The following is a 25,286-nucleotide window of genomic DNA, read 5'->3' as shown; positions in this document are numbered from 1 at the left end:
GTTTGACAGCTATTTATTATAAAAGTTTACAGGAGGAAATGGTGGAACCATTGAAGGAATTATTCAATAATATACAACAGGGAGGAGAGGTACCTCCAACTTGGAAGACAGCATTTATTTCGCTGATCCCAAAAGATGGGCAAGACTATACAGATCCTAAAAACTATAGGCCGATTTCACTTTTAAATACAGACTATAAAATTTTTGCTAAAATTTTAGCAAATAGATTAATGACAGTTATACAGCAAATGATTCATCATGATCAAACTGGTTTTATAAATGGGAGACAAATGAAAAGTAATGTAAGGCAAATTGTTAATTTATTAGAGTATTTGGGAAGGAACAACCAGATCCCCGCAGTGCTAGTTTTTTTGGATGCTGAAAAAGCTTTTGATAGATTGAATTGGCAATTTTTATTAAAACTAATAAAAAGGATGAAATTTGGAGAACATTTCACACAATCTATTAAGGCAATATATCAAAAACAAACAGTGCAAATAATAATCAATGGTGGTTTAACAGATAATTTTAATATAGAAAAAGGAACAAGGCAAGGTTGTCCCTTGTCTCCGTTATTGTTTATTTTGACGCTGGAAATTTTATTAAATAAAATACGTGGGACTGATATAATAAAGGGAATTAGAATTAGACAGAATGAATATAAGCTACGAGCATTTGCGGATGACCTGGTGGTTACCTTAGCCCAACTGGTACAATCGATTACAGCCTTGATGGATATAATCTGCTCATATGGACAAGTATCTGGTTTTAAAATAAATACAGCTAAAACAAAGATAATAGCTAAAAATATGGACAGAAGCCAGAAAGAAGAGATAGAAAGGTTAACAGGATTTGAAATAGTTAAGAAGGTTAAATATTTAGGGGTTTATATTATGACTGCAAATACGAAATTATATCAACATAGTTATGAACCGTTATGGCAAAAAATACAGAAAGAGATGGAAAATTGGAAAAAATTGCAACTGTCTTTGCTGGGTAGGATAGCCGCTGTAAAAACGAATATCTTATCAAAATTTTTATTTCTTTTTCAAATGATACCTATACTCAAAAAAGATGAAAATCTGAAGGGATGGCAGAAGGGCATAAACAAGTTTGTGTGGGCAGGGAAGAAACCACAAGTTAATCAAAAGATAATGCAAGACACCCGAGAAAGAGGTGGTCTTAAAATGCCCAATTTAAGACTGTATTATGAAGCCGCTACCCTCTCAGCAATTACAGATTGGATAAATTTTACGGAGGAAAAGATACTGAATATTGAAGGATACGGTCTGGTCTACGGCTGGCTTGCTTATCTATTGTATGACAAGAAAGTAGATAAGACTTTTAAAAGTCACATATTAAGAAATGCTCTACTGCGTGTCTGGAAAAAGTATAAATATAAATTAAAGGATAAGTTACCAATATGGACAGTACCCAGACATGCGATAGAGAATATAAATTTGGAGCAAAAGCAAGATAAGTTTACATATAAGGAACTCCTTTATAAGGAAGGAGTCAGATTACAATTAAAATCTATGGAGCAATTAAGAGAAGAAGGAATTATTAGGACTTGGTTTCAGTATGGTCAGCTGCAGGCCAGATGGAGAGAGGATCAAAAAACTGGTATTTTGCAGCAGGATGAGAATTTGATAAAGGAAATAAGAGATAAAGGTCAAATGCATATAAAAAGGTTGCATAATGTATTAGTGGAAATAGATTCGGAAACAGAGCTAGTCAAGGATTGTATGATAAAATGGGCATAAAACATAGGTGAACTAATAATGATGGATATATGGGAACAGATATGGGTTAGAAATGTAAGATTCACACAAGCTCAAAACTTAAGAGAAAATTTTTACAAAATGTTTTATAGATGGCATTTAGACCCAAAAAAACTAGCCTGTATGTATCCAAATTTACAACCTAAGTGTTGGTGATGTGAGTTTGAAGATGCTACATATTTTCATATATGGTGGACATGTAAAAAAATTAAGGCTTTTTGGATAAAAATATGGTGGATTATTCAAAATATTTTAAGGAAAAAAATTAAATTTACACCACAGTTTTTTCTGTTGGGAATAGTCACGGATTGTACTGTAATAAAGACTAAGTTGGTTTTGAATTTAATAACAGCTGCCAGGTTACTGGTGGCACAGTACTGGAAGAAGGAAGATCCACCCACCATTGAGGAATGGACACTAAAAGTGGTGCATTTGGCAGAGATGGCAAAAATTTCATCATACCTTAAAGATCATTCAAATGAAAAATACATATCAGAATGGAGAAGATGGATTGACTATATACAAAAAAAGTATTCGAACAAGAAGATTCATATAGTTTTTGAGTTATAAGGAGTTAAAGATTTAGGGAGAATATGAATGCAATAATTTGTTAGCATATTTTAGCTTTATGTTTGTGAATGCTATACCCTGTGCCTGTTCTGGGAAGTCTAGGGAGGCGGGTGGGAGGGAAGGAGGGGAAGGCGGGGTGGGAGAGAGGGGGGGAGGGGGTTGACAGGGGAAAGGTGGGGGGGGAGAAAATGTTTGTATTTCCTATAAAACTTTTCAATAAAAAAAAATAGTCATAACTTTGAAATGAGGTCATAAATGGCTTTTGGAGGGAGGGTGTTAAAAAAACCATTAAGTGACCAGTCATATTTCAAGGACTACTTATAAAAAGGTGCCCTACTGAGAAGGCATGCCAATAGTGTATTGTAATGTAGCAACCATGCTAAGGCATTGGAAGCAATCAGTTGTTTGAAACAGGAGCAATGTGGTGCCTCAAAAAGTTTCCATCAATACTTGTGATGCTCTAACTTTGTGCATTTATTTATTTGCTTCCTTCCTTGCTTGCTTATTTATAAATAACTTTATAAAGCTGCCCAATTCATATTTTTTTTGGATGTTTATAAATTAAAAACTTACAATCAAACAAGAAGTGGTAACAGCCTCCCACTCTCCAATGGTTCCAAAAGTAAACAACAAGACTTAGTTGTTTTAGATTAAATTCTCCATTTAATCTAGGGCCTAAAGAAAAAAAAATGTTTTCAAGGGTCATTTAAATAACAGCAGGGCTGGAGAAACTTGAGCCTCTTGAGAGAACTCTTCCAGACGGCAAGTGCCCTGATAGAGAAGGCATAGGTCCCATTAGATGCTTTTAAGATGGAACCTGCAGCATCAGATCTTAGCAGATGGGCAAAAACAATGGTATAACGCAGCGGTGGGTTTCAAATTTTTTTACTACCGGTTCTGTGGGTGTGGCTTGGTGGGCGTGGCATGGCTTGGTGGGCGTGGCAGGGGATGGATACTGTAAAATCTCCATTCCCTCCCCAATCCAGGGGAAGGTTACTGCAAAATCCCCATTTCCTCACGATCAGCTGGGACTTGGGAGGCAGAGAATAAATGGGAGCGGGGCCAGTCAGAATTTTTACTATAGGTTCTCCGAACTACTCAAAATTTCTGCTACCGGTTCTCCAGAATTAGTCAGAATTTGCTGAAACCCACCTCTGGTAGAAAGACAATCCTATTAAGGACCTATGATATGAAAGCTTAATAGACATCAAGCAGCACAATAGACTGCAGCCAGAAATTTAGTTGCAAGCTGTACAGCTCATACATACCACAAAGACATACTGAAGTACACTCAAAACTACCTAAGCCATTGGATTCTAGCTCAGCTGCAGTTTCCGAGTGTCTACAAGGGCATCCCCAAATAAAGTCCATTGCATCAGTCCATATACAAAGTGACTAAGGCATAAGATTACGGACTCCTAGTTAAGAACACAGTGCAACATATTTATAAATTTAAGTAAAGACACTCCTATCCATGTGCATCTACAAAGACCCTGCAAAGCGAACATTTTTCGTGCCAGCACAGCCAGAGTCTTCTTTCATGTGCCAAATATCTATAAGTAGACCCTAGGCAGGGCATGAACAAAGTCCCTGAGTGAACCATGAGAAAGTAAGTTGTACTGGCATAAGAGATGACCTGGTTGGTACAGTAGGACTGCATGATGTTCCACTCAGGGACAGGCAATGGGGACAGCTAGTGGCTAAAAGATAGTTGTAAATTATGGGTGGACACAAATGGGCCTGAACTTTGTTTCCAGGACCTCGAGGTCCTAAAATAGCTTTCAGGACTGATTGTCCCCTTATTCAGTGTTACTGTAATTTTGAACTATTGATGGACAGATGTTAAACAAGGATTACCTATATTGTTTTAATTCAGTGTCTTATTTCACAGAGTCAGAGCTTTACAGTTAAAGACATACAGAGACTATGATGTTTTGCAGGAAAGGAAAAGCATAGCTTAGTACAATTGGCATATAGTTGATCTTTAGCATGAAATTCATGAATGCTATTTCCTAACAGGTTTAGACAGATACAACATTGGGAACAGACAAATAACATGAGAAATAAATATTAAAGTGATTGGACAATTTGGGGGGTATTGCTTAGAAAATTAAATTTACTACCACCAAATAATTTCTGAATTTTACTTTAAAGTGCTTCTGTGACATATTGTGATTAATATTGCCTAAGTGTGGTTAATTGTTGAGGGTTCTACAATATCAAACTAGTCAGTCGCCATGCCAGTATCCTGATAGGAATCGACAAAAATGACTAGGATTCTCTCTACTATTTCAATAATTACTTCTAGATTGGCTATGATGAAGATAACCTTGTATCTAATGGTTCCTTGAGATTCAGTAGATGTTTGCACCAGCAGGGCAAATCCTAGCATACTGAACACACACCAACAGCTGTTAAATTGCCTGAATCCAACAAACTGGTAGGGAATTTTTCCTGGAAAAAAAAGAAAAAATAATAATATGAATGGCTGTTGATAGACCAATTACCTTAATGCATCCTGAAAAAAACAATCTAGGGAAGAATCTAGTAGGCAAGTAATGGTATAAACAGAACCAAGAATATTATATATAGTACTTTTTCAGGGGAAAAATAATGCTAATGGTTTAGACATGTACTGTATTAGCAGGCAGTGTGATGAATGTCCTAGGTATATTGCCTAGGACATTGCCACAAATGACATCCTTTTAAAGCATCTTGAAATATGTAGCAATGGAGTATTATGGACTCCAACATGGAGATAGAAGGCATTTAAGAACCAATATATTTAGCACCTTATACATTTTGTTATTGTTCATCTCAGCCAGTGAGTGCTGCCTCTCACAGTTAAGTAGAACTGTTTTGCAACAGGTCTGCACTGCTATCACTACCAACCTCCAGATTATAATGATTGCTGTTTGTCAAACACTTCTTAGTGGGCTGATTTTATTCATACCTTTTTTGACTTTAGACCAAGGTCTATTTTTTTCTCAGATCTATGATTGATGATTATGTGTCATCAGGTTGGTGCCAATTCTTAAGACTATAGAAATAGGTTTTCTCAGAATGACTCAGATATTTAGTTTTAATAGATCCTTATGAGTCCATTCTTAATAAATTAGTGAATATTTTCTTTGAACATAACAGTGAATATTTCACAATTTAATAGGACATTCTAGATCAATATCCCATGCCTAAAAGGGTAAAGTTCATAGGCAATTATGTCCTTCAGAGGCAAGTTTTATCATACAGATACTTTACCTGTCTGAAAAATGTATTTAGACATATACAACCCTTTGGGATAGCGAATCACTGAATAGGTCATTATTCAGTGAGTTCTTAGAATTGTAGTCAAATGTATTTAATGAATGTTACCTTAAAAAAGGCTATTGTGATAGTAGATAATAGGTAGACAATAGTCTGCCATATTTACAGTATTAAAAAAAAATGTAGGCTAAGAAATTAAATCAAGCAAAACAATTATAATTCTTTTAATTACCGTATCACCATTATATCCTATTTGAAGAATCACAACTTGCAATAAATTAACTTGGGATCATCAAATTAATTTCCTTTTGGACATTTACTGTCATAAACAAGATTTCATTATGAATCCCTATAGAGCTGTAAACCTCATTTTGTTTTACACTGAGGCAAGGAATGTGACATCCAAACTCAAGCAGAGATGTTCAGTGAAGAATAATTGATGAAAAGTGCTTTTCCCATGGATATTAGAGCATGCTTGTTTCCTCAGACTCAGACATTATCATGCTCATGTATAGGCTGATCTTTTAAATCACCATGGAAGGTGAATATGAAATAATTATTAATTATGCAGGAATACAGTAAAATTGTCCTTAAATACACACTTTAAGAGCAAAATTCCTTTGAGGCCACTGAGTAGCAATATTTTGACAGTTTAATTGATTCACAGTTCTTTGCAGGCATCAACTCCATTGGCAAGTTTCACTTTAATTATTCACAAGGCAGCAATTGCTTTAAAAAGTTGGTAGTATATTTCCATGTTTCAGTATAATTTTAATTGCAGTTTTTAAATAATCATGTAACCTATATATGAAAGGGAATGAGGAGAAAATCTTACCTCTGCAAGATGATTATCTCTTTCTTTTAGATACCAGCTGGCATAAATTTTGGACAAGGTCTAGGTTGCAGAATCTGGATTGGTCAAACTAAAAATAGAAGAAAAATTAAGCATTTTATAATTTTTTTCTTTTTGTTTCAAGTATCCTCTTCAATCAAGAAGATTTTTTCAAGAAAAAGCAAAGCCACACTTGCAATATCTGGTCCAAACCTTACCCTTCTACTTCCTAAGTAGGCGAAGAGGTATGGCCAATATTTCATATCACAAAAATGGGTTCAACTCAGATAAAGGTAAAGGTTTTCAATGTCATGTCCAATTCTAGGAGATAGTGATTTATCTCCATTTCTTAGCCGAGGGAGCCAGTATTGTTCAAGACACTTCTGTGGTCATGTAGTCAGCATGACTATATGCTGAGGTGCATGGAAGTTGTTACCTTCCCATCAAAGTGGTACCTATTTATTTACTCACATTTGCATGCTTTCGAACTGCTAGGTTGGCAGGAAGTGGGGCAAGTAACAGGTGCTTACACCATCATGCAGCAGGGTCTCAAACCTGCAGTCAGCTTTCCAACTGACAAACTCCTTGTCTTTAACCATTTCACCATTGTGCAACCATTTACATTGTGTGTAATTAAATAGATACACTAATATAAGTAGATAGACTTTAGATTGTCAAATACTGTTTAAAATCTAGATAGTTTTTTGGGGGGAGACGACAAACAAAGCAATAATCCAGTTGCTGTTGCTCAGAGAGGAGAAAACATAAAATTTGCACATAGTGCATAATACTGCATAAACAATTTCTTCTTAAAAGATCCCCCTTTTTTAAGATAAAAGAAGATGCCGCTAGTAAATGTATTGTGTATACTTTGCTAAAATTAAGAAACAAACCATATCTTTATAAATATAAACTGTTTTTTCCCAATATAAATTCAATAGAAAATCACTTTGGGTTGAAGAGAACATTATGGTCTATGATCTTTTTTTATTTGGTTTATTCTTATTAAAATTATAAGGACACCACAAGAACTTAGGAGAAGCAGCTGGTTTCACATTCTTTAAAACAAGTACCACTAACTTCTTTTAGGTAAAGGTTCCCCTCGCACATATGTGCTAGTTGTTCCTGACTTTAGGGGGTGGTGCTCATCTCCGTTTCAAAGCCGAAGAGCCAGTGCTGTCCGAAGATGTCTTCATGGTCATGTGGCCGGCATGACTAAACGCCAAAGGCGCACAGAACGCTGTTATCTTCCCACCAAAGGTGGTCCCTATTTTTCTACTTGCATTTTTAACATGCTTTCGAACTGCTAGGTTGGCAGAAGCTGGGGCAACTAACGGGAGCTCACCCCTTTATGTGGCACTAGGGATTCGAACTGCTTAACTGCCAACCTTTCGATCAAGAAGCTCAGCGTCTTAGCCACTGAGCCACCGCATCCCTGTAACTTCTTTTAATAACTGTTAAATCTGCATAAGTAGTAAAGCCATCTACTGAAAATGTAGTTAACTTCCCTGAAAGAAGCATTATCAAGAAGGGATCATGTTTTGCTCCTCTATGGCAGCTCAATCCTGTTCAATTATTTTCACTTCCAAGTCCTTCCATTCAATCAGTAAAAAATTATGGTTGACTTTGGTTAGTACATAAACATAGTTATCAATTGTAATGTGCAATTCCGATCCATGTGTTTTTAAATGTAAATATGTTTCAATAATTATTTTGGTTGTTATCATTGAATTGTGTAGTTATTTATAATTCAAATGTATAATATGTTCAATATTAAAGTTAGTTGTAGTGTTTATCTAACCAAATACCCATCTAAATGCATTTCAAGGTGTGTTTTTTTTTTTAATTCTCAATATCTGTCAGGATTCTTTTTTTCTTTCAATGTTTAACCTTTTTTTTTTGCTTCCCATCCTGTCTTGTAATATTTGTTTTATTGTTCTTTGTAATATAGAATGTGGGGAAATTATTTTAATTTTCTTCAACTGTTTAAGTTACTGTCTAAAATATTACACAAATTAAGGATATACCTTTGTTTTTAATCAGGAAATCTTAGCAGCTTAAAGACTAAATTATTTTGTTGCCCTGTGTTTTCAAACTTGGTACCAAAGCATAATTAGCCTAATCATAGGTTAAATTCAAAATAAAAAACAAAACAAACCCTGGCTTGCAACTTAGTGGTATATATAAAACATCATGAGTCTGTCTTCCAAGATAAATAATTTTTTGTGGACATAGGAGCTTCAATTGGGAAAGAGTTGTTGATTCCCAATCCGGTGCAAGAAACAGAACTCTTACAACACTTCAAACAAGAATCAAGCAATATACTGGTAATATAATGAAAACATTGGAAGCATCCAAGTCAACAAAATAATTAAACTTTAAGATGACAATGAATAAGAATTTTGACTTACAATAGATAAAGGAAGCTTTCTTCTCCTTGGAAGAAAGGAGATTTATTCTATAAACCAATAAACCAAAGAAAAGTAAATTATTCAGATTTGTATCTCATGGCAAATAAGTCTATTAACTAAAAATTGGCTTTGTGTTGTTTAGCAAGAATAATTTCTGCAATGAAAATAAGGATAATGAGCTGAAATTCACTTCAATTTCTGCCCACTTTCAAGAGAAATAGTCTTGTCCTTTGATTTAAATGCGGTGACTAAGCACTGCCTGTTCACTGTTCATGAGGTGTTTTCAACAGGTGAAACAAGTAACAAGAAAGTAAATGACAAGTTGAAACAATGCTTTGTGAGCAAATCCCAAATTCGGCAAGAAAGATAAAGCTTTATATAGAAAGTACCATGACCTCACGGGGTGAGGGGGGACGAGAAACATTCTCTAATGAGACATTATGGACCTTATAGCTCCAGATCTGACCAACAAATACCATTATATTTTTGGAGGTCTTGTCAATGGACAGTTATATGACAGACAAGCACTAAAATGCATACCAAATGGGATTATTTATTTATATGGGAGTCAATATTATTTCTAAAGTTATTCTAGAGCAGGGCTGTCAAACTCCCGGCCCGCGGGCCAGATGTGTCACACACTAGCCATGCCCATGCCCGGTTTAGCGAAGGGGAAAAAGTTCTGATATATCACGTGATGCCACCATGATGATGTGAGTTTGACACCTCTGTTCTAGAGGTATTTTTGTAAGCAGTTATGTAAAGAGTGATTTATAGCTTCTAAAATAAATAAAAAACCTGAAAGACAACTCAGTACATTATATTCCTTGATTAGATAGATCTCTATTCCTAGATAGAGAGAGAGAGAGAGAGAGAGAGAGAGAGAGAGAGAGAGAGAGGGAGAAATCTATTAGAGTTAAGGATTTGATAGACCCCTAACTCTAAGATGAATTACAAGTAGTCCTCAATTTACAACAGTTCATTTATTGACTGTTCGAAACTGTAATGCTATTGAAAAGTGACTCATGATCATTTTTCACACTTACGACCTTACAATATGCACATAGTCACGTGATGAAAAATCAAATGCTTAGCAATTGACTGATATTTCTGATGGTTGCAGTGTCCAGAATCACGTGATCATCTTTTGTAACCTTCTTACAAGCAAAATCAATGGGGAAGCCAGATTCACTTAATAACTATGTTACTAACTTAAGACCTGCTGTGATTCACTTAACAACTCTGGCAAGAAAGGTTGTTAAATTGGGCAAAACTTACTTAATAAATGTCTCACCTAGCAACATAAATTTTGGGCTCAATTGTGGTTGTAAGTAGAGGACACCTGTTTATGGATCTGGATCTTGTTCTTTGCTCATACCCTCTAATGTCAAGAGTTCTCTTGTTCTTTTGATGGACTCTCGGATTATTGTTAGACTTTGTTTATGCCTAATCCCTTGATTGTTTATATAACTTATAAGAAAGATTTTAACCGCAAGCCTTATTTCCAGAAGCATATTTTCAACAGTTCTGAAGTTAATTAAAACATGTAAACTTTTTTTTTTTTTTTTAAAGAATGGAGACACCGATGGGAATCTATACTCCAATTATCAAAGTGTGTATTTAATTTGTAACTATTCCTAACTCAATCATGCTAAATTTTAACCAATGTCATAGATTCAACCTGAAAAATGATATAGTTGGGTTTATATTTAAGTATGAGAAATAAATCTTTGAGGTTTATAAATTGTGATTGGTTATCTTCTGATTTACTAATTTATTTGGGGTTTATTAATTTTGGATCTAAGACTTATTGAAGAAAGGTGGAGATAGTCTTTCTATTTTTTATTTAAGTAAGTCTGTTCAAACAACATAATCTGTGTGATCAGAAGAGTTCCATCCACTTTTTCATGATTCATAAACTTAATGTACAATTGATAGATTCTTATTCAAAATTCTTAAAATATAAAATTGCCATTTGTTTAATGGCAAGGACTAATTAATTCAGATTTTATGAAGACAACAGATAAGCAAATTAACATAAAGTCTGCCATGATATTTTTAATTAAACTTCTGTTGCACAATATCTCATCTGTTCTAGCTGCTGTAGTATTTTCAATATACCAGAAATTTTAAAAACCCAGATGTGACAAGTGATGATACAGCAAAGATATTCCTACATAACCCAAGTTTCCAATTCCTTCCATATCCCATATTATGAGATGCATTATCAGATGAGAACCTATTGTGTTCTCCATACAATTATTTCTGTTGTCAAAATTCTGTCTTGCATGTCAATATTCTTCAGCAAATCAAAAAACTTATAACGATATAACAACAATGGTTCTAAGAAATTGTAAATGTATAGCCTTAACCCTAGACTTAACTCCATTGCAAATAAAACCATTGAGATTTTACTCTGAGATAAAGGAATAGAGTGAGTTAATACATAAGAAGGGATATGCTAGAATTCACATACCATACAAAGCCAGGAAATATCAAATTGGAAGTCAAAATCAACTTAGAAAGGGGCAATATTTCTTTTAAAAGCTGATCAGAATTGTACAAACAAAGCAGGAGCTCTGGTTAAAAGTCACTCATGCTTTGTCTGAACAAACATCTGTCAAACCCTGCAAATCACAACAGTTTTATTTCTATTTATTTAATTTACTATTTATTTTTATAAGTTACTATTTTTATTTGCTCTTACTACTTTATAAATAACTGAAAGCAGCAAACATACATAATATCCCTTTCTTTCTTATTTTTCCCACAACAACAATCCTGTGAGGTTAGTTGGACTGAGAGAGAGTAATTAGCCCAAAATCATCCAGCCGGTTTTTCATACTTAAGGTAGAAAAGTAAAACTCACAGTCATCTGGGCTGCTAGACCAGCACCTTAACCATTATCCCAAACTAAATGGAGATGGCATAACTCCATTTCTCATTTAGGTGGTTGGGATTAAAAAAAAATTCATTCTAATAAGCCGTTTTGCTTTTTTACTTTACTATGTGAACCCAATCAATTGTTGCTTATTCAATGAAGTATACAGATTATATAGCAATTGCTATATAAATGCTTTTTCTTCTTTCTTCATATGTATTTGTTTTACTGTTTTATATGTTATTTCCTATGATAAAACAATAAATTTAAATTTTTAAAAAATGTAGTATGATATAAATCTGTGGAATTACACTAATGGGAAGTTGTAAAATGATGAAATTAAAGAAACCAGGGATAAGGAAAAATATTTCTAAACACTGCTACAAAATAAAGATAGAAAGATGCTATAACAGCACACCTGGAGAAAAATATTGTTAGAAAGATTATATTCGAAGACAACAAGGAATGGTCAAAATTATACAAGGCAGAGGAAATCCAGAGTGATTTTTATGGAAATAAAAACTTTTTTTAGTCATAGGAAGGTGGTTTTCTTATATGTATATGGAAATGATATATATTTTGAAGAATGTAACTAAAACAAATTTTATTAACTATTGATGTATAAGAAAAATTATGATGAAAGTTACTTTTTTCACACTTATATCCTCACAACTGTGTTTTATTTATTCATTATATTTGTATGCTGCCTAACTACGGTTCTGTATTCAAAACTGTGATAGCAAATATTGATGTGTAAAAATTCCAAAATAAAAACCCCTCCAAGTAAAAATATCTTATATTATTTTTAGAAAGATCAGTAATTAAAAAGAAATATGAGTGTGTTACATTCATTTTAATTTATTTATGATATATTGTAAGAGTAACTAATACATAAAAGGACAGCAATATTCCAAACACATTACCTAAACTAGCTTAATAAGAAATGAAATAGCAATAGCTAGAAATCCAGTAAGAAAATTATATCTGATTACATACATTTTCCAGGTGATGGGAATCAATTTGCTGTGATCAATCTGTCAGAGTTATGCCTTCTGCTTACTTTTATTGGTTACAGATATTCATCAGCATGGTGACAATAACAAGAGGAGCAGCAAAAAGAACTGGGGAAAACTTGCCAATAGCAGACTGACCCTTGAAATAGGAATACAGCCCTGTTAAGATATCCTTTGGTTATGTTATAAGGAATCTAGGAAATTTTGATTCTTGAACTTTGATTCCACTTAAACTTTTAATCTGATTGTTGCATAATTAATTTGACATATGGGAAGAATGCATTATCACCCCTAGAGACTAAAATCAGAATCAAAAGTGGTGTTCATATTCCAGACATAAATCTAAATGTTCTCTTTCAAATATAGTCTATTTGCTACAGAGTAAATATGTCTAGTCAAGATTGCATCATTATTGAACTTCTATTACACGGGCAACATAAAGTTAAAAAGAAGTATAAAGTTAATATTGGCTTATGCTGAAATATCCATGTTAGATTGTTGAATGCTGACATACGTTTTTTACATTTAATAATGTTTACACAGTACTTCTTTGAACTCATTTGGATTGTCAAATATGATTCATCTCTTTTTCTTCCATTGTGTTTAAAGATTCTGTAATCACTATACCAAGATAAACTGCCCCACAAATTAATTAGATTGAATGGAAAATTACAAAATGTTCTTTAGGCACTAGAAAGGACACAATGCAATTTTACATATATTTACTTAATAGTATGTCATGCTATATTGTATAAGTCATTAATAGTACACCTTATTTTTTTCTAGATAATCTAGACCAGGTGTGGGCAAATGTGGTTCTTTTACAACCTGTGGACTTCAACTCCCAGAATTCCTGAGCCAGTTTGGCTGTTTTAGGAATTCTGGGAGTTGAAGTCCACAGGTTGTAAAAGAGCCACATTTGCCCACCCCTGATCTAGACCATCACCATCAACCCCAAGAAGGGTAGCTAACTAATAGCATAAGGTTGTGGGAGTTGTTGTAAAAAAAAAAAAAAAAAAGGCTCCCTAACCCTTATAGGTTCACTTTCCAGTAGATTTACATCATTGCATATTATACATCTTAAACATAATGTACATATATTAGGTTGCATTAGTAATGAACTATATTTGTTTAATATGGCAAACATATAACAATGTTAACTTTACTATGTGACTCAAAGCAAATCATTAAGGCTATTTTTTAAACTGCTGCATTCAAGGATATGTACGAACCAATAATTTAATACAAGTCTAGCTACCACTGAACTTATCAAGCTTATATTCAACTTTATACAAGTATCAGGTACATTTGTGTTATCTGAGTTCCTTCAAATGGAAAGTCTGAATAGCCAGAGCCTTCAGGGCAAATAGTGACAGATATTGACAGCTGTAATTTATTAACATTTGCAGGGCCACAAATGTTGAATATCTTCCCTGTAGTTTAATATCTTTGTTTGTAAATGCTTTATTATTTATCTGATTCTACATAACTAAACATACTGAGGGTTATTTTCTGGGCAAGTGTTCTAATTTATATTGTATGGGTAAAGATTGTTTCCTGGGTTTATAAACATGCACGTCCATTTGCCTGTTTTTTCAACATTTCTAAAGACAATGGGGAGAATCCAAAAATTGTAACAAATCGCATTTTAACATTCACAAACTCTATTACCCAGTTTGGTATTGGCTCAGAGCAACATGTTATGTACTTTTGAAATGCAACACCTGAATAAAGATAATCAATAGAGTAGGTTTGCACAACTAAAAAAGTTTAAATATGATTGTTTACAACTTATCATATTGTGTGAATATAATTGGCATAATTAGCTAATGGTTTACTTTGTTGCATAAAATCAGACAAATTAGTTCAGTTAATATTCTGAGTGAATACATCCAGATAGCAATATAGTATAGTAGTATAGCCTTTATTTCATTGTACATCATATATACAATGAAATTGGTTTTAGCCTGGTGCAATCCATGACAAAAAATACAAACAACATAAATTGTATAAAGAATAATCCCTATGTATGTAATTAGTGGAGAAAAAGAAAAAGAAAAAAATAAATAAGTGTCTTCCTTAGTCTGCTAAAGCAGCGAGGCCTGGTGATGTCATCCAGTGGTGTTAGAAGGCAACCAATGGTTTCTTGTGCCGAATTGATCGCTCTCTGTAGTGCCTTCTTGTCCACAGCAGTTAAACCAGCGTACCATACTGTAATGCAGTATGTGAGAACACTTTCTATCGTGGACCATAGAAAGAGATCATCAGCTATTGTTCCACCTGATTTTTTCACACGACTCTAAGGAAATGAAGTCTCTGTTGAGCCTTGCCAATCACCAGGAACATGTTGTTTTTCCAGGTGAGATCTTGACTAATAAGCACTCCCAAGAATTTAAAAGAGGAAATCCTCTCCACACAGCCCCCCTTGATATACAGTGGGGCAGGTTCCCCTCTGTCCTTCCAGAAATCTAGCACCATCTCCTTTGTCTTCTAGCATTTAGATATAAGTTGTTTTTGAGAACCATGCGGATACCTTCTGGACTTCTTCCCTTTATGCTGATTTGTCCCCTCCAGTTATGAAACCCAGCACCATTGTGATGTCTGCAAACTTTATGATGATGTTGGATGGATCAGAGTATATGCAGTCATGTGTATACAGCGAGTACAGGTAGGAGCTCAGCACACAGCCCTGAGGGGAGCCTGTGTTGAGCTTCAGGGTGGAAGATGTAAAGGAACCAACCATTACTGTTTGTGGACGATCCATCAATGTATTTATTCATTATAATTCCTCAGTTGAAGAACTGAGATAGAGAGTCTCAGTTTTTTACAAGAGTATTGCCAGCTAGGCTACATTATATATATCAACATTAAATTTCACTGTAATCATTTGTAGAATTTACTTTTTGTTTGCTAGCTATTATGTGTTCCTAAGAACTTAAAAGGGAGAGAGTGAGTTCTGTTCTCATAACATATCAACATTTTAGGCTGGTATATATAGCTTGAGTCTAGTTCATGTAATTAATTTATAATTCAGAGTACTAATGTAAATCCCAAAGTATATTGTAAACCATTGTTATATAAAACATAACACAAAACATGTGTCCTTGTTCTTTACAATATGAAGAGAGCACTCGAGTGAATAGTTAAAAAAAAAACCTATTGATCTGGACACATATGTACAGATTTATTGGCCAGAAAGGTAGCAAAGCAGAACAACTGTTAGCAAATGTAAACACTTGAGCAATACATAATTCACAGGAGCAATAGAAATTGACTGTTCACTTCTATGGAGCAGTTGCTAGTGCTCCATAGAAGACCAGTGATTGCTATATGTTAATGAACAACGAAGTTAGCATATGAGCTACAGCTGTTCCGAGCTATCAGTCAGGAACTTTTGTGGGCCACAAGTTTTTCCTGCTCTGAATAGGCCTGCTTCCATGCTTGAAGGCTCAGTAAATTCATGTATTCAATCATAAATGTCTATACATATACAATGACACTGAATCATAAACTAAACCATTTTGACTTTATTGCACAAATCCTGACAGTGAATTTAGTGAACTCAGGAAATTGGGGCTAATTCCATTATTAAGTTAGTCACAGGTAAGCAAGTTGAACAAAGATAGCCTATAGATTTAAACTCAATGAGTTCATTATTCTGGTGAGCAATAGTGACTAGCCCACAGGCATTCAGGATGGAACTATAACTGAGATCTCACAGGACCAAATCCGACAGTCAAATTGCTTGAAAGCTATTCTTCTTTTGCATCTCAACAACAGCAATGGTCCCTTTGAGATTTATTAGCTCTATTTCTTCACAGTTCCTTAACGATGGAATATTCTTTATAGATTTTCCAGTCTATTAATTTTGAAACATTTATGGCTCGAGAGTAGAATGTAGTATAGAAGCAAAATGTATGAGATCCCCTTACTCATGTCTTCTCAATGTCTTCCATATTTATATATTGTGTCATTTTCTAAGGAGTTTAGGGCAGTCTAAATCTTCTTTAATCTTCATAGCTATCCTGGAAAATATTTTAACTAAGGTAGGAATTTTGAACTATTCACTGATAAATTGTATAGCTAAGTAGAGACTTGAACTTGGGTTTCCTCAGCGTTTCAACCTCATGTTATGAAAGCTTTAGGGATATTTGTTGATTTTTGAAAACAAATTTTGAACATTTGAAAGTGAAAGACTGCCAGATATTACTGTTTCAGATAAGGCTCTGGAAGCACTGTGGTAGGATGTATAGCTTATATATGATGTGTATCATTATTAATAGAACTATACAGCCAGTTGGATTTGAAGGGAAAAGAGGATTTTGACTGCAGAGAAGCCCATGTTAGCATGGGCTTGATTAAGGGATTTCCCATAAGTGCTAAGAGTACTTCAAATCTTTCAAGCATCATACAGCCTTAACTATTTATGTTGTATAAAACTAGCTACAAGAACATTCCTATTAATCTGTATTCATTTTGATTGGGCAAGGATAGACCACTTTTGCTTGCATGACCTACATACTAATTATTTATTTAGTTAAAATCTATAATTAAGTAAGCTTGGTTGGTATGGCATACTGAGTTGTAAACTAATTAATCTGGGTACATTCATACATGACTAAAACCTGATTTGCTTTCTTGCTATTTAATATGTTATATGAACCTATCCTTTCTCTTTTGAAATCTCTTTGACATTTTCAAGGTCTGGTTGCTGCACTGCAAATTGCCTCGTTTTTCTAGAATGACTAGGTAAAAAACAAAACCTAGTTTCTGCATTTTTATAATAATATATTAGAAGGAATTTCCATCCATGTACTTTTAGCAAATTAATATTTAAAAAAGCAATTGCTTTTGAATTAAATGCAGTACTAAAGACAGTGCAGGAAGAGAACATGGTGACCTGTGTGATGTGTCATCATGTGCTTCTGACAAAAATATGCAGCCTTTGGTCTGTTTTCTGATTATTAGCAAGAGATAAATCTTCTTTTCCGCATTTTTATGTAAAAGCATGCTTGGAGAAGAATGATGAATGGATTTCATATGGAAGGAGTTGTGAACTTGATTAACTCGGAATTCATCAGAAATTCCTTTCTCAAATATGTGTATAGAGTCATGGTCTTTCTTAATTTTGTAAAACTCACTAAACCATAGTCTACCAAATCATAGTTTGAGTAAATCACAATTTATGGCATAATGATGGTTTATAACTGGAAGCCATAAATATTATGCCATAAAGCACTCTCTGGAACAATAATGGCTTGTAAAGTCTTACCAAGTAATATCAGAATTTGTCTAATGTATGAACTTTCTGGTTTGACTGTCTGACTTTCAGTTACTGGAACTCTGCAACCTCAATTATTTGGCCTCAAAAACAAACAAGCATATTTCACATACTCTCACAAATTCAAGTTTGTCCTTATCCTGCTAAGTCAATGCTTGCATATCTGCCTATCTGCTAAACAAAAACCAAACAATATCTTAGTGTTTGGTGTCCACCATGCCCACATAAATTTGGTTGGTTGGGGTGAAAAGCCAGCTGATATTGCAACTTGTTTACTATTATTTTGGTTTAGCATATTGATTTTTAAAGTTTGGAGACAGCAGAATGCATTCAGACTTTCAAAGGAGACCCAATGATTAGGAAGCATTCCAAGCAGGTTGGGATCTCCTTGGGAACCCTGCTTTTAGTCCTCGTATTGGAGAAACACTCTACAGTTGGAGTTGTGGTTATACAAAGCACTACTTAAGAGACTTGTGTGCGGGGAGAAAGGAAAAGGTGAGTTTTTCTCACAGTTTTTCATTCTCGAATAACCTTAGAGAGCTTTGAAACCGAACAGCTGAAGACGAAGGGGTGGGGGTGGGGGAGCACAGGATTTCACGCATACCTTTCCCCAGTAGCTAAAACTCTGCCTTTGGGAACTTGGGAAAAAAACCACTCAGCGTCCAGGCTGTCCTCGGGCTATTCGTCGTTTAGAGTAGCTTCGATTAAGCAGAACTTTGAGTAGAAGCCATAACGAGACGCACCGGCAGCAATGAAGTAAATCAAATAGCTTAAAGACCGCGGCGGTGGGCGTGGCAGGACGGCACGTGGATTGGCGAGAGTGGCGGCGGCGGCGAGGATCCTGTTGTTGCTATTTCTTGATCTGGGAAGAGTCAGGGATTGCTCTAGGCAGGAGGCGACGGCCAGCGCACATCCGCCAAGGTACTGTAAAAGCCTTGCTAGTGCTTAGGCTATTATTTGTACTTGCATTTATTTTGTATTTTTTCATCCCACAGCATAGTTAATTAAATGTACAGGAAATAAATAAGAAAACAAAGAAAAAGTGAGAACGATAGGAGGATGCTCTTCCTTGTGATTCCCGCTGCCTTTCTTGGCATGAAATTCCACCTCCCGAGCACTTTATTGCAGAGTGAAATGCGGTTTGTTCGTCTCCTCCCCTTGTCTAGAAACTCCATTGTGTCCTATAAAGGGAGGGCGTAGATCGATAGGGAATCAAAATGGTCCTGTTCCCAGTCCTCTGGAAGAGTAACTCATGCTGGATGACGGTTTGAATTCTAAAAAGCTGACAGTCATTTTGTAAAGAGCGTCGTGGAAGCGCAAGCAAACAAATCGGGGTGGTGGTGGGGATGCTGCTGCTGGTCGGAGACTGAACAGGAATATTCCGGGATTGATAGGTCTTTTTGCAGCAGCAATACAAGAGGCGGGCTAGAATAAAGTTTGGAACGGGCGGCAGATGGTCATCCGTCTTTTGAGACGAAGGGGTTGCTCAGGGTTTCTTAGCGGCTTCCGTTTCGGTAGCGTGTTTTCAGAGCAAAGATCTAATGCTAGACTGCCCCGTCCTAGTTACATCCTACCCTTCATACAATTCAGGAGTTTCGCTCTTTAAAGTTTGGTGTCGAGTTAAGAGTCCGAAATTTGGGGATGACAGCCGGAAGTTGGTTGCTTTTCCTCTTCTGTTTTGATGTACAGTGTCTCTTCTGAGTATATCCAGATGTGTATCTGCAAGCCACGAAGATGATGCTTATGTGGCATAAAGAGCTGGCACCCATCAAGATGATGGAGTGAAGCTGGAGAAATAGGACCTGCGGCTCAAAGCAGCAGTGGTCATTTTGAACTGTCACCAGTAACCTCTAAAGGCCTGGTTGATTGGACATAGGGTGAGCTCACTTGTTAGCAGCTTTGCAGGAAAGCTACACATTTCTCAGCCACCATAGTAAATAGACATCTGCATAAAACCGATGCTGTGTTTGCTGGACAAGCTCCTGGAATTTAAAATTATGGGCTCAGTTAGTAATTGAGATTGATTGCTTTTATAGCAAAACTACTAAAGTGAAAAAAGCAGATTAGCAGATTTTTAAACTCCACTAATTTCTTTTTCCTTAAAAAAATCTTGCATAATAAATGCTTCTTCCTTCTCTCTGTGTGCTGCGGAAGCTTTGGGCCATAAATGAAAAATATGGCTAGGCAGTTAAGTTATCAGAAGGGAAGTTTTTAAGTGAAGCTTTAAACAGGATTAAATGGGATGTGTAACTGCTGTAAAGTACTGATGAAGCAATAAAATAGCTCAAAATAAAATGGAAATAATAGTAAGAAGAAAATGAAAGCTTTGCAAGGACTATGGTGATGAATTTATAATAGATAATCTGATGCAGTAATTATTTTACTATTTACATCATTAACAATTGTAATTTAACATTAATGCCTTGGTATTTTATTCTTTCTCATTTGCAGACAATGGCACATCTCAGACATCATGAGGGAGTAATTTAATGAACTAAAATAATGAATAGAAAACATGCTCAGAAGTCTGACAACATAAAGTGTAGAACAAAACAACCTCATTTGCTTTTATTTGTCTTTTATCATTCTGTTTATCATCGCTTGCATAAATGCATAGCAAATTGTATAGTAAACCCATTTCTGTGGGTTAAAGAATCTTCACTATGAACAATTTTGAAGATTTTCAGGGCCCCTTTTGGGGAGTCAGGTAAAAAAATATTTTAAATTAGCTTGAACTTTTTATGGAAAAAAATTGAACTAAAATGCACAATTGTTCTCTGAAGCATCAACATTTCCCCTTTGATGATTAAAATGGAATTGGTAATTTCACAATCTAGCCTCTTATTTGTTTACTTTCCAAACAAAAATGGCTTTTTTCACTAGTTTGTCTTTAACATAATTATCTATCTTTTGGAGACTGCTTAGTGAGCTAAATTTTGTGAGGTTCAGCAGTACTAAAGAATAAATTTCTAAACTCAGAATTATCTGATAAAATCAAGAAAAGGAAATAACGTATTTTCATAGATAACAAAAGACAGTTCATAATTGCAAGTGGATTTTTCCTAATGTAATACATATGGAATTAAGTACTGATGTGTTGCTGCTCCTGATTTTTGGTATGCTATAAGTTTGTAATGAGACCTTTCTTGGGCAGTGTTTCTCCAAATGCAGAATAGTTGGCCACTTGTCCTCCAGAAGGCATAAATTCCCAGTTTCCCTAAATCTCAGCTACTGACACTAGTAATTCAAAATTAATACCACTTAGTTGTCCCTGAAACAGAATTCTGCTACAGAAAAATAAAGTCTATTTAATTACTGTATGGCATTCCTCCCAAACTGGGAGAATATTCTTGCAAAATAATTATTACAGTTGGAAAAAAATGTAGATGTGATATAATAGGGCTTGGAAAGAAGAATCATCTTGCAATGATACTTAAGATTTCCTTTGTTCAAATGCTTAAGGGAGGCCTAGTATAATATAATGATCAGGGCCAGATTTAGATGAAAAGAGGCCCTAGGCTATTCCACTTATGAGGCCCTTTCACCTATAGTGAAAGTGTAATTTTAATTTTGCTAACAATTTGAATGTAGGCCCCTCTTGAACTTGAGGCCCTAGGCTGAAGCCTAGTTAGCCTATAGGAAAATCCGGCCCTGATAGTGATTAATATTTGACGTTTTGAACTGACATTGAGGAGACTGAGATTCTAATTCATCTTAGTCATAGATGTCCCTTATGTGATTTTGGACCACATGAGTTGTCCAAAGTCCCAAAATGCTGCTGTGCTAGTGGACACCATCCCATCAACTTCCAGTCAGACTAGTGACTCTCTTGTACAGGTAGTTCTTGACTGTAATGGAGATTGCCCATTAAGCGAGATGGCCTTGCTTAAAGACTCTCATCCCTTGCTCTCTCTGATATGGCTGTTAAACAAACATAGAAGTTGTTAATGGAGCATCATTGGCTGGGATGGGGTGCTCCAGCTCCAATGATGCTGGAGTTTGTAAGTTTACAACACAAAAGGCAAATCATCCCAATGGCAGTTTGCAAGCATCAACTGAGCAAGGGGAAATCAGACCAACTGGAATTTGTAACTTCCAGTGAACAAGAAGAAATCTTACTGGCTGGAGTTTCCGGGCCTCCAGTATACCAAATTCGTGCTATTCTGCGATACTGTAAAAAAGTGATACCCAGCCTTTCTGGCTTTGCAGACTGGCTATTTGGGAGAGAGCGGGAATGGTTACTCATCAGCAGCTCCATTTGCATGAGCGGTGGGCATATGTGCACAAATGGACTGCACATGTGCGTACTCACCCACCATTTCTTCAGCCCATTCTGAACGGGCCAAGGTCCAATAGTGGGTCACGGCCCGGGGATTGGGGACCCCTGCAGTAAAGGGATCCATTTTCTAAGGAGGTTTGTTTTGTTTATGGAGTTTATGGAACTTCCTTAAAAAGAGCCTCCTACAGATTTGTGAGAATAATACCTATTTTGCCACCAGGCTGATTCTGTAAGAAATTCTTTCTTATTGCAAAAAATAGAAAGGTAAATTGAGAGTTACTGAGCCCTGAAATAGGCCGAGTCCTGCAAATCCCTGGGTGGGAAGGCAGCTGGAGGCTTGCAAGCTGCAGATGGCCTGATCTCCCCTTGCTTACTGACTGGGAAAGAAGTTGGAGGCTTGCAAATTCTACCTGATTTGCACATGTTATGACTTGATCAGCCTGATCTCATTTGGGTGGCTGAGTGTATGTAGGGAAAAAGTGGAATTGAGTGGGTGGGTAAGTGCTGCAATGCCCTTGTGATTGGCCATAAGGATGAATGACTGCAGGGATGCTACAGCGGCTATAACTTTGAAACTAGATCATAAGTAGTCTGGGGCAGGGTTCTGTTGTAACTTCAAATAATTACTACCCAGTTGTAAGTCAAGACTACCTATATCAGTGAAGAAAATTTCACTGCCTTGCTCATTCCATATTGTCTAATATCTCATGTTGATAAATTATTCTAAGATTACATTTAGCTTTTTTCTTTTCTTCAGAACATACACTTTGGTGAGTTGAGAATTTTTGCTTAACATTGGTAAAGAGCGTTTGAATTAGCTTCCTACGATTAATTGATTTGATGCCTTAAAAAGTATCCTTCTTATAAGCAATACTCTTTTATTAATTTGAATGATAGATTGTCATTGTTGGTATTTGGAGACTTCTCTGATGTGCCCTCACTTTGTGGACTTGTTTTTCCCTGAAGATCTGTTTGGCACTAACTAGTCCTGATATTTCTCTATAAAATTGCCAAGAGAGGGCTATTCTGCATAGCATTTGATACCTAATGTTGCTTGATACTTGAGTATTTGAAAATGTTTACTCGTTTTAATTATTTTATTATGTCACTGTTTGGGGGTTTAATTGCTTTTAATGGTTTGATGCTTTAATTGTTTTTAATGGCTAGCATAAACTACCATGCATCGCAAGATTAGGCAGTAATACAGGCATAAGAAATACATAGGCTGGCACTATTCTGAGTGGCTGATGGCAGAGCGAAGACATTAATTCCATCAGAATAAACAGGCTTATTTTTAGCATTTCCCAATTTGCTCTCACTTTAATCTTGGTTCTAATGTTCTTATCCATGATATCACACTAAATAAGACGACTTTGATCACTTTTCCTCAAGTGATCAGAATATTGAATTGGACATGATTTTGTTTTAATTTATATTCTTGGTGCTTTGCTATGATAGGAGAACAATGTAGAAGCAAACAAAATTTGCTAAATTGTTTTTTTTTTTAAAAAGCAAAAAATTAAACATAAGCCATAATGAAAAAAATCAAACCTGAAGTTTTGATCTACAGCAGTGCATTTTTAAGCTGATGAACTTGCTGTTCAGTGAATGAGTTTAATATGTCACAAAGGGAACAACAAAATAGTGTATTTTAGTTGCAAGGAAGAGAGAGAGACAGAGACAGAGACAGAGACAGAGAAACAGACAGAGAGACAGACAGACATATTTGTAGAATTTTCTGCTGTACGTAGATACAATACAGCATCTTGATTACTATAGAGATGCAGGCTCTAAATTAAACCTAATTTGATCAATATTTTTTCTTGTTATAAAACCTATCCAAGTAAATTAATTCATATTTAAGCCAAATGAAAATTAAAATAAAAGAGTGCAGGAGTTCTTATTATTTAGTTGGTATAGATATAAAATAGATTATGTTCAAGCTTTATTCAGTCTTTGACCCTTAGAGTCTTTACAAAACACATACATGCAACATGATCTTCAGGAAGAAGACAAGTAAGATTTTCTTAAAAAATATTTTTGGTAGCTATATAACAATACTTCCTTTTGATGATAGATTATTGTAACATGTTTGCTGAAAGCTATTTGCAAAGTGCAACACCTGAATAGCTTGAGTATATCTTACTATCTGATATTGAGTTTTTCTGATATAAAGGAAAATTCTAATTTTAGTGTCTAAATGATACAAAATCTTAATTCATCATTAAATACTGTAACTTTTCTGTTATTAATGACCAGAAGTTGCTAATAATCCTGAACGATATAAATATTTTCTTTAACATTCAGTATATAAAGCAAGCATCAATCAGAATAGTATTTGAGAGTTGATAAATGTGGTAATTACAGTGCAACTGAGCAAATTCCTGATTCAAATCTTCCATCAGCCATAGAGTTGATGATTTCGGGCCTTTACTTTATCTCAACTCAACGTACCTTACAAAGTTAATAGGATGCAATATAATCTTGCTGCCTTAGAGGAAAACTGAAATGTAATTATAAGAATAAATATTAATAAATCCCTTATGTTTTCCAGGAAATAAAAGAACAATCAAAAGGAAGTATAGATTGTATAAGTTTTATTCTTATAGTATAAATGCAGAATATTACATCGTTACTCAGAGAAATCATAATTGGAATGATATATATATTTATAAGAAGAGAAATCTAGAATTATCTGAAAGATAATTATCTAAAAAATTGGTTTTCAGGGTGTTTACATATGTACGTATACATATCTGCAAGCAGATAAGAACACATTATTGTCAGCTAAGTATAGTTGGAAAAGCCTTCCATAATCTATGTTCTCTAGATCAGAGATGTCAAACTTGATTTCATTGAGGGCTGCATCAGGGTTGTGGTTCATCTCGGAGGAGTGGGGGAGCGTGGCGAGGTGGCTGTGGCTGTAGTGGGCGTGGCCAGCTTCCCTGCCTCCCTCCTCATTCCCATCTCTCTC

At 35.2% G+C, this 25,286-nt stretch overlaps 1 protein-coding gene and 1 long non-coding RNA gene across 11 annotated transcripts in view; one reads left to right on the top strand and one right to left on the bottom strand.

The window, feature by feature from the left end:
* Positions 1 to 4,680: 4,680 nt before the first annotated feature.
* LOC117656043 (uncharacterized) lies at positions 4,681 to 18,805 on the bottom strand. Its single transcript, XR_004588851.3, has 3 exons — positions 18,638 to 18,805; positions 6,451 to 6,538; positions 4,681 to 4,805 (listed from the first exon to the last, which is right to left on the bottom strand). It is a non-coding gene; the product is annotated as an uncharacterized LOC117656043 (long non-coding RNA).
* The window catches only part of RARB (retinoic acid receptor beta), a 559,406-nt gene continuing 552,671 nt past the window's right edge, over positions 18,552 to 25,286 (top strand). For 3 of the 10 annotated variants that reach the window (XM_087892558.1, XM_087892555.1, XM_060685786.2), the window contains exon 1: positions 18,835 to 18,954. The gene's annotated coding sequence lies outside the window, so the exon portion shown is untranslated. Of the gene's footprint in view, positions 18,955 to 25,286 lie in introns of all 10 variants that reach the window. The other 7 variants (XM_087892556.1, XM_087892551.1, XM_087892554.1 and 4 more) reach the window with 6 other exon arrangements.

The sequence above is a fragment of the Pantherophis guttatus genome, chromosome 4, assembly GCF_059756535.1.
Source record: "Pantherophis guttatus breed Tessera chromosome 4, ASM5975653v1, whole genome shotgun sequence".
Taxonomy (NCBI): domain Eukaryota; kingdom Metazoa; phylum Chordata; class Lepidosauria; order Squamata; family Colubridae; genus Pantherophis; species Pantherophis guttatus.
This window is presented reverse-complemented; position numbering and strand designations above follow the sequence as displayed.